The 12,279-nt window shown below is 44.5% G+C and overlaps 1 protein-coding gene across 9 annotated transcripts in view; it reads right to left on the reverse strand.

Annotated features, from left to right (window-relative positions):
• The window catches only part of FANCC (FA complementation group C), a 218,132-nt gene extending 210,602 nt beyond the window's left edge, over positions 1-7,530 (reverse strand). For 2 of the 9 annotated variants that reach the window (XR_008509829.2, XM_024251895.3), the window contains exon 1: positions 7,226-7,428. The gene's annotated coding sequence lies outside the window, so the exon portion shown is untranslated. The other 7 variants (XM_024251894.3, XM_054520284.2, XM_024251899.3 and 4 more) reach the window with 7 other exon arrangements.
• Positions 7,531-12,279: the final 4,749 nt, after the last annotated feature.

Genomic DNA, 12,279 nt, shown 5'->3' on the forward strand with positions numbered 1-12,279 from the left:
GAGTTTGAGGCTGCAGTGAGCTATGATCATGCCACTGCACTCCTGGTTGACAGGGCAAGACCCTGTTTCAAAAGAGGAAAAAAAAAAGGCGGGGGGGAATTTGTTGGTTCAAGAAACTGGCAAGTCCAGAAACAGGGCAGACTTCACAGTTGATCTATCTCTCCATCCTGCTTCCCTCATGATAGCAAAACAGCTTTAGCCATTACAGAAGTCACATCACATCCATACCACCCAAAAATAGAGTACATACTTCTGTTCCAGCATCCCAAGTAAGAGACAGACCTCAGATGTATTCAGACTGGACTTGCTTGAGCTTATGCCCATCCTTAACCAATGACTGTGACGAATCAATAAAACACACTCCTTAAACCAATCAAAGTCCACCCCCAGGAGCTAGAGGTAGTATCAGTGTTCCCCAGAGCCCACAGAATAGTGACTACTAAAAGAAAATCTAGGGTCTGTTATGACAGAGAAGGGAGGAAAGGATGCTGGCACTCAACAAACATCAATGCAGTTATATAATAAAAAAGAATATACCCTGAAGAAGTTGGCTAAGAGTTGTGGAAACAGGCATATATACATGAGGCAATAATATGAACTGCAGTGCACAAGGACAGAGGAAAAGTCATTATGCATAACCTCAAATGGTCATCAATAAATCAGGAGTTGGCCAGGGGCGGTGGCTCACGCCTGTAATCCCAGCACTTTGGGAGGCCAAGGCAGGCGGATCATGAGGTCAGGAGATCGAGACCATCCTGGCTAACACGGTGAAACTCCGTCTCTACCAAAAATACAAAAAATTAGCTGGGCGTGGTGGTGGGTGCCTGTAGTCCCAGCTACTTGGGAGGAGAATGGCGTGAACCCGGGAGGCAGAGCTTGCAGTGAGCTGAGATCGCGCCACTGCACTCCAGCCAGGAAGACAGAGCGAGACTCCGTCTCAAAAAAAAAAAAAAAAAAAAAAATCAGGAGTTAATAAGGAAATCTATTGAGTACAGCACTTGAATGTACAAGCATAATTACAAAAATAGGATTAGGCTAAGTACGATGCCTTATAATGTTATAGCTTTAAATAAACAGTAACAACCAACAAAAACAAAATGACAACAAAAAGGAACCAGCCATAGGAGGGTGTTGGAAGTCACCAAAGTAAATGGCACCTCCAAAATCTTAGAAACAAAAGTGCCTGGCAATTCCATACCTTTGAACTGAACCAAGTAAAGAAGGAATCACAGACATAAAGTCATAGCCTTTTATTTATTTATTTTTTTTTCCCTGGAGATAGGGTCTCACAATTTTGCCCAGGAGACTTGAACTCACAATCTTCCAGCCTCAGCCTCTCAAATAGTTGGGACTACAAGTGCACAGCACTGCACCCAGCCAAATTCAAATTGTTTAAATAGTCTCCTCTGAATCAGTGTGTGTGTGTGTGTGTGAAAAACCGCAGCCTCAAACTGTCTTATGGGTAGTCACCAGAGTAACAGATCTCAGATTCCACTAAAATAGCTAAATGTACATAAAATGTTTATATCACACATAAAATGTTTCTGAATTACAAAAGCATCATTGGGGCTCTAGAGGAAAATGAAAACACAAGTCCCAGAAATCTGAAAAATGAAAAACAGGGGTGAAAGATAATGAGAAGTACAGTCATATCTAAAGTCAGGTCATCTGGGAACCCTGCCCACTGGATGCCATAAGGTCGACCACAGTTCTAATCCTGTCCTCTTCTCCTCCCCTCCTAATCCCTGACCCCACTTTCCATGATAATCTATACTGTTTCCAATTTGCAAAGGCATGGAAGGGCAGTTTCATCACTTCATAAAAGCCTACATACTCTCACACAAACGTGTCTTTTGTCATGTGGAAGTGGGAGAAACCTTAGGATTAACTTTCACAATTCAAGAAAATGAACAGACTAAATACTCTCACCACTTATGATTTCTTGAGGAAGTTCAGAGCAAAGGTGATAAATCAGTCTGGGTCCAGTCAGTAAAAAGAAACCACATAATAATTTGAATAAGGAAAGTCAACCATAAAGAATTATTGTTGTTGTTGTCATTTTTTCTTTTTTAGAGAGAGGGTCTCACTCTGTTGCCCAGGCTGGAATGCAATGGTATAATCATGGCTCCAAGAAGCCTCAACCTCCTGGGCTCAACGATCCTCCCACATCAGCCTCCGTAGTAGGTGGGACACACACCACTCCCAGATAATTTCGTGTTCTCTGTAGAACAGGGGTTTTGCTATGTTGCCCAGGCTTGTCTCAAACTCCTAGTCTCAAGTAATTCTCCCAAGCCTTACGGTCTCCCAAAGTGCTGGGATTACAGGCATAAGTCACCATGCCCGGTCAAGAACTATTCACTGTAACAGGACTGGAGTAAAAAGGTGCTGGCTAGTCAGAAGTACAGAGAATTCTACAAAACACAGGAATAGCAGATATAAGGAGGAGCCACTGCCCCTAGGGCTGAGGCGGGTGCCCTAAGGAAAAATACCCACTTCTTCCCAGAAATGGGATCAAGAACTTTTTGGAGGGAGCACAGCCATGGCTCACTGAATAGGAGAGATGTCTCTGTGGGTGCTCCACCAGCACAACTTGCTGGAAAACCACCTTTGGTAACTTGCCAGAAACCCATCCTCTAGGGCGCCACGAAAAGGTGTTCACAGGAAGGTGTCCCACCACAGGCTCAGTTACAAAATCGCCTGACGGGGATGCTGAGGTACACAGTTGACCACTGGGTGCAGCTGATCACAGCGCACTACAAGAGCCTGCACTGGGGAAGATGCACATCACAGAAGCCGGCGCTGCAGAAGCACATATGCCAAGGACCCAGCGCTGGAGATGTGCACACGCCTGGGAACAGGTGCTGGGGCGGCACCCAAGCACGGGAGCCAGCGTTGGGGAAGCGGCACACCCCAGGGAGCTAGCGCTGGCAAAGCACACCCACCAAGAGTGAGCGCTAGAAAGCCGCACACACTATGGGGGCTCCGCCCTGGAGAAGCGTCACGTGTGCGCATGGGAACCAGTGCTGGAGAAAGCGCGTGTGAGCTGGCGATGGAGAAGGCGCGCGCATACGTGCACAACCTCGTTCTGGAGGAGTCACGGCCAGGTGCGCGCACGACAACCTTCACCGGAGAAGTCACACGCATGCGTGCACTGGAGAACCTGAATTTGTAATTTTAAATTTCCCTATAAAGAAATATCCACGAACTGATGACTTTGTGAGTGAATTCTATCAAATATTTAAAGAAAAAAAATATCAATCCTTCACAAACTCTGAAAAAATAGGAGGGAACACTTCCCAACTCATTCTAAAATGCCACTATTACGGTAATACCAAAGCCAGACAGACATCACAAGACCAAATATTACTAATATTACTCATGAACATAATACAAAAATCCTAAACAAAATATTACTAAACCAAATCCAGCAATATGTAAAAAGGATTATATAACATGACCAAATGGGATTTAGAATGCAAGGTTAGTATAAATACACAAATCAGTTAATAAATCATATTGATAAAGGAACAAAACCACAGTCATCTCAATAGATGCAGAAAAGCAACATTTCTAACATTTGTTCATAAGAATTCTCAACAGTCTAGTAACAGAAGGAAAATCTCTCAACCTGATAAAGTGCATTTATGAAAAACAGCTAACGTCGTATCTAATGGTAAAAGATTAAATGTTTTCCCCCTAAGACGAGAAATAAGTCAGTAATATACACTCCATGTCTATTCAGCAAAGTGCTGGAGGGTCGAACCAGGTAAGAAAAAAATTAATCAGGCAAAAAAGAAATTAAAGGCATCCACATGGAAAGAAAACTATCTTTATCGGCATGATGCCGTATGTAGAAAATCCTGTGTAATTCACAAAAAACTGGAAGTAATCATCAAGTTCAACAAGGAAGGTTGCAAGATACAAGATTAATAAGTGAAATCAAGTGTATGTTTATATACTGACAACAATCCATAATGAAATTTTAAAAATAATTCGGCTGCTCTACCTATGGAGTAGCCATTCTTTACTCCTTTACTTTCTTAATAAACTTGCTTTCGGCCGGGCGCGGTGACTCACGCCTGTAATCCCAGCACTTTGGGAGGCCGAGGCAGGCAGGTCACGAGGTCAGGAGTTTGAGACCAGCCTGGCCAATATGGTGAAACCCCGTCTCTACTAAAAATACAAAAATTAGCCGGGCGTGGTGACGGGTGCCTGTAGTCCCAGCTACTCGGGAGGCTAAGGCAGAAGAATCGCTTGAACCCGGGAGGCGGAGATTGCAGTGCGCCAAGACCGTGCCACTGCACTCCAGTCTGGGCAAACAGAGCGAGACTCCGTCAAAAAAAAAAAAAAAAAAAAAAACTTGCTTTCACTTTATCGATAAAAAAAAATTTTAATGAGATTTTTAAAATAATTCAATTCACAATACCATCAAAAATAAAACACTTCAAAATTAATTTACAAAAGGGTAAAATTTGTACATTGAAAATTACTAAATATTGCTAAGCAAAATTAAAGAGCTCAATAAATGGAAAGAGATTCCATGTTCATGGTGAGATGGCAATTCTCCCCCAAATCGATATGCAAAATTAAATGCAATTCCTACAAAGTTTATCACAGCACGATTTTTTGGAAAAAAATAACAAACTGATACTAAAATTTATACGGAAATGTAAGGAACCCTGAACCACCAAAACAATTTTGAAAATGAAGAAAAACATTGGATAACGTATACTACTTAATTTCAAAACTTACTATAAAGCTGCCATAATCAAGATAGTGTGATGCTGACATAAAAGGCACACAGGCCTCTTCCCCTCAGTCCCGTATTAAACTTGAGTTAGAAGATGCCAATCTCAAAATGGAGGTAAAACCATTGCCTGCTAGCCCCCAGTCCAACTCTGGTGGCCAATCTGAATTGTTATCAATTTTTTTTTTCCAGACACGGTCTCAGTCTGCTGCCCAGGGTGGAGTGCAGTGGTGCAATCACAGTTCACTGTGGCCTCGACCTCCTGAACTCAGGTGATCCTCCACCTCAGCCTCCCGAGCAACTGGGACCACAGCCCCGCATCACTATGGCCGGCTAATTTCTTAACTTTTTGTAGAGACAGCGCTGTCTCTGTTGCCCACGCTGGACTCCAACTCCTGGGATCAAGTGATCCTTCCGCCTCCGCTTCCCAAAGTGCTGGGATTACAGGCATGAGCTACCATGCTCTGCCTGTTATCTGAATTGTCTTTCCTTCTTCACTTCTGCATTTTTATTAAAACACTGCAAAACTTCCAATGTGCTTCTCCTGTATGTATTCTTTCACATTAAGTCAATCACTCAAGATCCATAAACAAGACAGAGAATGCACATATCCCAGCCTAAAATAAAACTTTTAAAAATCATTTGGTGCTCATTTCCAGCCTGATTTGAGGCCCTAATACTACCAACTTGGAACTACCACTCATGTGAGTTTCCTCTGGCTCTCTCCATGGCCCAGATAATCAATCCAACTTTCTACTGGCCAGGCTGGCCTCCCTGTAGCTGGTTCTCATAAACACGAAATTTGTATAATTGTTATTGGAACTACCTGCTGAAATATGGAACTGGTTAAAAGTACCATTTATTTTAAAATGTACATGCACAGTTGCACATACATGCAGCAACACATCTTCCACATCCAGCCAATCAATCAAATTAATGCTTTTTATTAGAGGACAAAACAAAAAATACCAATATAGAGCCTGCTTTTCTTTTCTGATGCCTTGGTAAACGTTTTTCGAGAAATCAAGAGAAAATATGACCGAATAAAGCAAAAATAAATTCGAATGTATAAGATACAAAGTATAATTAGTCCAATTCTCAAGAAGCAGGATCTTTTACTGGGGGTAGTGGGTTGGTGAAAAAGATCTCTGATATATCTAGGAGAACAAATTCTTTTTTGATGCAGCCTTTCTTGCATATGAATAATGTATATGAGTGCTTATTTCCAGGTGACTCTGGTACAGCACATTACATTGAAACACCAATTTAAGTTTAATGTATAAAGTCGCAATGAACATGTTTTCTATCTAAGCTTATGTAATGAATGATCTCAACACCTGGTATGAATTCCATCGTTTGTAACAACCCTTGAGGGGAGTAAGGAGAAAACGATCTGTCTGAGGGCATATCACTGACAGTCAGTGACAGCCACAAAGAGCTGAAGTTGGGTGGCCCAAAAGTGCTCTGCTCATTAGATAAATGCTAAGTCAAATCACATCACAGTTTAGATGCATTAAATGGGGCACAGGTTAGAATAAAATCAGATGCCCGGGAGTTTTCCAAGTTTCAGATTAGAACAAAAGTCCAGGCACATACAGGACTTTGCTAGAAAACTCCTTGGTCTCTTCCCTTAAGATTCTGGTACCCAATTTCCCATGTTATAAAACTCCAAGTCTTTTCCCCCATTCGGTGCGCTAGACACAGAAGATCATAGAGGGTTCGTAGTTGTAAATGCACCCACCTAAAAAATTAAAAAGAGCAAACCAACAAACAAACAGCACCTGAAAAATCTCTCACGGGCTTTGAAGATGTGGCCCGGCGTCCACAAAAAGAGTGGAGGGAAGACACTGGCCTCTGCGAACCCGCCTCCCTCCGGGAATGAAAGGCGGAGGGCGGGAGGGGTAACAGCCGCGCCCCGGGCTTCTCTAATTGGACCTCGCCCCTCCCGGCGCCCCGGCGACTCGGGCTTGGGGGCAGGGGTGTGAGGGACGGGGAGGACGAGGCCAGCTGTAGAGGGCGACCGGCTCAAAGGGGCGAGCTTTTCACGGCTCCCACAGGTCCGAGGCAGAGAAATTCACCTTTGCTCCTCTCCTTTGAAGAAGACATAGCTGCCTGCGCTCAATGAACAAAAAGAACCAAAACGCCAACTCCCGACTCCCGCCTCTCCGGGGACTCCCTTCCGCGCGACCCCAGCGCCGGATCCCGCCACGGCTGGCCCCGCCCCGCGGGCTGGCACCGCCCGCCACCTCCCACCCTTCACCTCCCGCCTCCCGCCTCCCGCCTCCCTCCTCAGCCTCAGCCTCTGCCCTGCGCCGGCGGGAACCCCTCTCGCCCACCGCGAGGCGCGCCGCGCCCACCCGCTCTCGCGAGCCTTCCCTCTTGCCCCTCGCCTCCTCCTCCCGCTCTCACCGCTGACGTGTCGGCCAGACCCCCGAGGGAAGCCTCCGCCCTCCCTGCGTTCTGCGGCCTGCCGCTTACCGGGTGGTCCTCGCGGGAGCTGCTTCAGCAGTTTGGGCAGTGGCGGAAAGGAAGCCACCGCCCGGGATCTGTGGCTTGAAAATTTGGCTTTGCCTCGTATTGGCTTTTTGTTTTGAGTTTTTTTGGAATTTTCCCGCGGTCGCTCGGCAGTGGAGCCGCGCGCGCGCGCGCGCGCACACGTGTCAGCAGTGCATTCTGGGGCCTGGCTAGCGGCCCCGCGCGCTCCCGCGGCGTCGCGGGAAAATTCCGACGAATCTCGGCTCCGTGGGGCGGGGCGGGGCGGGGCGGGCGCGGCCAGGGCTCTGGCGGAAGTGGGCCCGGCTGGGGCGGGTTCTAGGCGAGGAAAGTCGGTACTGCTCGAGTGTTCCCGGTCTCGCCCGGAAGCCCCGGCGGGAGCAGGGCTGCAGCAGCGCCCGCGGAGAAGGGGCGCTGGCTTCATCCATATTCTGTTCAAAATGTAGGGGAGGTAAAATGGAAATTAGTTCTTTTGAAGAAAAGTTGAGGCTTTGTCAACGGGGTAAAACCTCTAAAATAAGATTTTCTAACTGCGTTCTCAACAATAGCAACAAAAAAGACATCTTCAGTTAATGATTTCCCCGACCGTACATCAGTTCCATACAGTGTTTGGTCGGGGTTCAAATCAGTTCAACGCTGTACATAAACCACCCAAACAAATATTAATAGAATTTTCTCCAAACTCCCATTTATGACAATGGCATTAGCTTGTCTTGGTAAAATTTTTTTTCTTCTAGAATCTGACGAATTAAGCTTTAAAATGTCTTAAATCAATGCCTCATAACCATAAATCATAATCATAAAACTACAGCTTAGGTCGGGCGCTGTGTCTCAGGCCTGTAATCCCAGCACTTTGGAAGGCCAAGGCGGGCGGATCACGAGGTCAGAAGATCGAGACCATCCTGGCCAACATGGTGAAACGCCGTCTCTACTAAAAATACAAAACGTTTAGCCGGGCGCGGTGGCGGGCGCCTGTAATCTCAGCTACTCTGGAGGCTGAGGCGGGAGAATAGCTTGAACCAGGGAGTCAGAGGTTGCAGCGAGCCGAGATCGCGCCACTGCACTCCAGCCTGGCGACAGAGGGAGACTCCGTCTCAAAAAAAAAAAAAAAAAGAAAAGCTACAACTTCACATATACGTTCAAAAACACACTACAGGCCGGGCACGGTGGCTCACACCTCTAATCCCAGCACTTTGGGAGGCCGAGGCGGGTGGATCACCTGAGGTCAAGAGTTTGAGACCAGCCTGGCCAACATGGCAAAAACCCGTCTCTACTAAAAATACAAAAATTAGTGTGTACTCCCAGCTACTTAGGAGGCTGAGGCAGGAGAATTGCTTGAATCCAGGAGGCGAAGGTTGCAGTAAGCAGAGATCGGACTACTGCACTCCGGGCTGGGCAACAGAGCGAGACTCTGTCTCAACAAAAAACACCACAAAGCTGTGTGTGCTTGTAATAAAAATAGCTCTCAAGTATTTAAACATGTCCAACTATTCCTATGGTGAAGAAATACCCGTTTTACCAATGAATACTTTCAATTCAGAGACTAATTTGCAGAGGTTATACATTTATAAGTGATACAATAAGTATATAGCATAGCAATAGCAACAATCTGTTTAAGAATTAAAGGTAGTTAAAAAAAGGAACCGATCCAGAGGTTGAGACAAAACTGGCAGAATCTGCAACTACATTAAGGAATTCGGTGTTTAAATCCATTCTCGAAACTATTCCCTGCCAGTTAAGGAAGTCGGTGCTTTTTGATTGTTTTTTAATTTTAGATTCAGGGGGTACATGTGCTTGTTTGTTACATAGGTATATTGTGTAATGGTGGGGATTGGGCTTCTGGTGTACCTGTCCCCCAAACATTGAACATTGTACCCAATAGCTAATTTTTCAGCCCTCACCCCCTTCCCACCCACTCCCTTTTTGGAGTCCCCAGTGTCTTGTTATTCCCATTCTTATGTACGTGTATACCTATTGTTTGCTCCCGCCTATGAGAACATGCAATATTTGATTTTCTGTTTCTGAGTTTGTTCACTTAGGATAATGTCCTCCAGCTCCATCCATGTTGCTGCAAAGGACACGATTTCGTTCTGTTTTACAGCGGAGAGGTTGATGTGCTTTTGATGTGTGCATAGTGTGACGTGGATAAATCAAAAGCAAGTCCTGGGTAGGGAAATACATGCCTGAGGGGCACTCATCGTGGCACCTTGACCATGAGAAAGTCACTTCTGTGGTAACAAATCGAGAGTGAGTTAACGTTTAAGTTCTGCATTTATCAGCAAAGAAAGCAATTAAAGTATGTATTTCTTTAGAGAAATTATCTATTTTGGTACCCACATCCTTTTATATATTTGCTGAAAAATCATTTTTAGTGTTTGTTAATGATTGATGTCTTACCATATCCCAGTTTTTTGTCTTTTTAGTTCAGTGGTTAATAAAGAATTGCTAGGCTCATCCAACTTTGCAGTATATGAAATGACACCATGTTTAGGCCTAAATTAGATCTAAATGGGAAGCATATATAACATAAAGATCCAAACTTATATTTATAGGGATTCATTTTGCCTGGCATTCATATACATGGAACTATCTTAATAATATTTTAAGCGATAATGAGATGTTCACTTTGTAAAATGCCCAGAAAGTTTCCAGAGAAACAGATATTTCAATACAAACCCTCTTTTTAATTGAATTATAAAATTGATTATGGGTGATCCAATTTTTGTTTGTGTGTGGGAGTGTGTGTGTGTGTGTGTGGTTTTGATTTGTTTGTTTTGAGACTGCATCTCACTCTCACTCAGGTTGAAGTGCAGTGGTGCAAACACAGCTCACTGCAGCCTCGACCTTCTGCGCTCAAGCAATCCAACCACCTCAGTGGCACCAAAATGCTGGAATTACAGGCGTGGGCCACCGGGCCCAGGTATGTGTTACTCTGGAACACAGTTTTGGTTGTAGTATAGAAGCCAATCACAAATAATGTGGCAAAATGAAAAATGGCCTATTTAGGTGAAAATTATTACATTGTTTACATTAAATCTTTACATTCTAGAGGAAAACAACTCAATTGGCTGAGTGCTGCAAAGTTCCTGACATTATCAAACCTTCCTTCAAAGTTCAACAAATAGAATCAGCTGTCTTAGAATCCACGTTGTGGAAACCATTGTACCAAGACTCCTACTTCCAGAATTAGTTCAGACACCACCCACCTGGTTTCCAGCCCTTATTTGGCAGCCCAACATGTAACATTATCTTTTCTTCTTCTTTTTTTTTTTTTTTGAGACAGAGTCTCACTCAGTCGCCCAGGCTGGAGTGCAGTAGCATGATCTCAGCTCAGCTCACTGCAACCTTTGCCTCACAGGTTCAAGCGATTCTCATGCTTCAGCCTCACAAGTAGCTGGGATTACAGGCACATGCCATCACGCCCTTAACACTATCTTGTCCATGGCTTTGACATTTGCCTCTTGTACCTCAGTTGTGAATAATGCGTGTTGAAGTTCCAGGCACTGGGCTGACTCCTTGGCCTGGGTTATTCCCTTTGATTCTCACAGTGATCCTATGTAATCCACAGTGGTAATATTCCACTTTCACAGATACAGAAACTCATGCACAGAGCCATCTCTTCTAGTGGAGGGTGGAACCTGGCTTCAACTCCATTTACAGTGGCCTCTTAGTTATAATGTTCTTGCTCCTGGCCCAGGTTGGTGACTTGAAAATAGGGTGAGGTGATCCCAGAGGCTTCTGCTCTCTAATCACCACATTACTTTCCCATTAAAACATTCCAACTGAGGAAATGTAAGTTGAATTAGAGAAGAGAACAATGAGAATATTTTTTGTGCCTGAAACACTTTAAGAAACGGAGCAGATAATAGTGAAGGGCTTTGATCTGCCACCCTGAAGGGGAAAAGGCCAAGGAAGGGATGGCTGCAGGAGATGGAAATTCATGGAAAAAGGGAAATGTATTATAAATGCTGCATGGAAGCTGCCACTTCTACCCTGCCCCCGATATGCTCACTCCCTAGGCTCTGCTGAAAGAATGCACCTAGGAGGACGTGTTTGTACTAGAGCCTCCATTACTAGCCACAGCTAATTGAACCAGAGATGGTAGCCTGACCCTAGCTGAACCAATCAAACTATTGCTGGGGAATTTGGAATTGCAACACTGAGAGACTGTAATATCTCTATACAACAGGAGCTAAAGCCCTCATGCCAACTGGAGTTACTGGGGGAAGAAAAATATGTAAGTAGCAAAGAAAGTTGGCTGGCAAAGAAAAGCAAAATGACATTGAAAGGCTGTTATTTATTCTATGAGAGAGAGGGAAGCTTCCATTCCTTATTTTTTATTTTTAAGCCTAATTTTAAGGTAAACTGACTATATATTTTTCTGTTCTTTGTTGTCCACAAGATTCCCCCATATCCTTGCAACAGTCACCGCTTTACCTATGCTGACTTCAGTGAGTTTCTCTCCCGCACTGCAAAGCAAGCCCTGACTAAGAACCTGGAGGTGGCAGCTCTTCATTGTGTCACTGGGCATTCGCACTTTGGCTGAGCCTATTTGATAAATTAATCAATAGATACCTATTGCGAGATTACTATAGGGAATGAAAAATAGCTTTTCCGTACCCATCCTAGGTTCATGGCTGAGGCCTCCATAGTAAAAGATTAACAGGAGCAAAGCATAGATGTTGCATGTAAGTTTCCGATGACGTAGGAGCCTTCCTAAGGAAAGGAAGACCCAGAGAAGCTGTTAAACTTGTGTGTTTCTATGCCAGGTTTCATGAAGAGTGGACAGTTGTGGGGAGATACAGTTGAACAAAGATGGAAATAAACGGGGGAATTTAGCAAGGCTTATTTATTCAGATTTTTCTCTGTAACCCGTCAGTCTTCAGAGATAAGAAAGTACCTTTCCTGTGGAGATACGTACTGTGGATATAGGCAGCACTTCTTACATGAGGGTCTTAGGACCTGCTTCAGGGGAAGTTCAGAAAATCATTCCAAGGTTTTATGACCTGTATCAGGAGAAAGGAGAGGAGGGAAGGTGA

Source organism: Pongo abelii, chromosome 13, assembly GCF_028885655.2.
Source record: "Pongo abelii isolate AG06213 chromosome 13, NHGRI_mPonAbe1-v2.0_pri, whole genome shotgun sequence".
NCBI lineage: Eukaryota > Metazoa > Chordata > Mammalia > Primates > Hominidae > Pongo > Pongo abelii.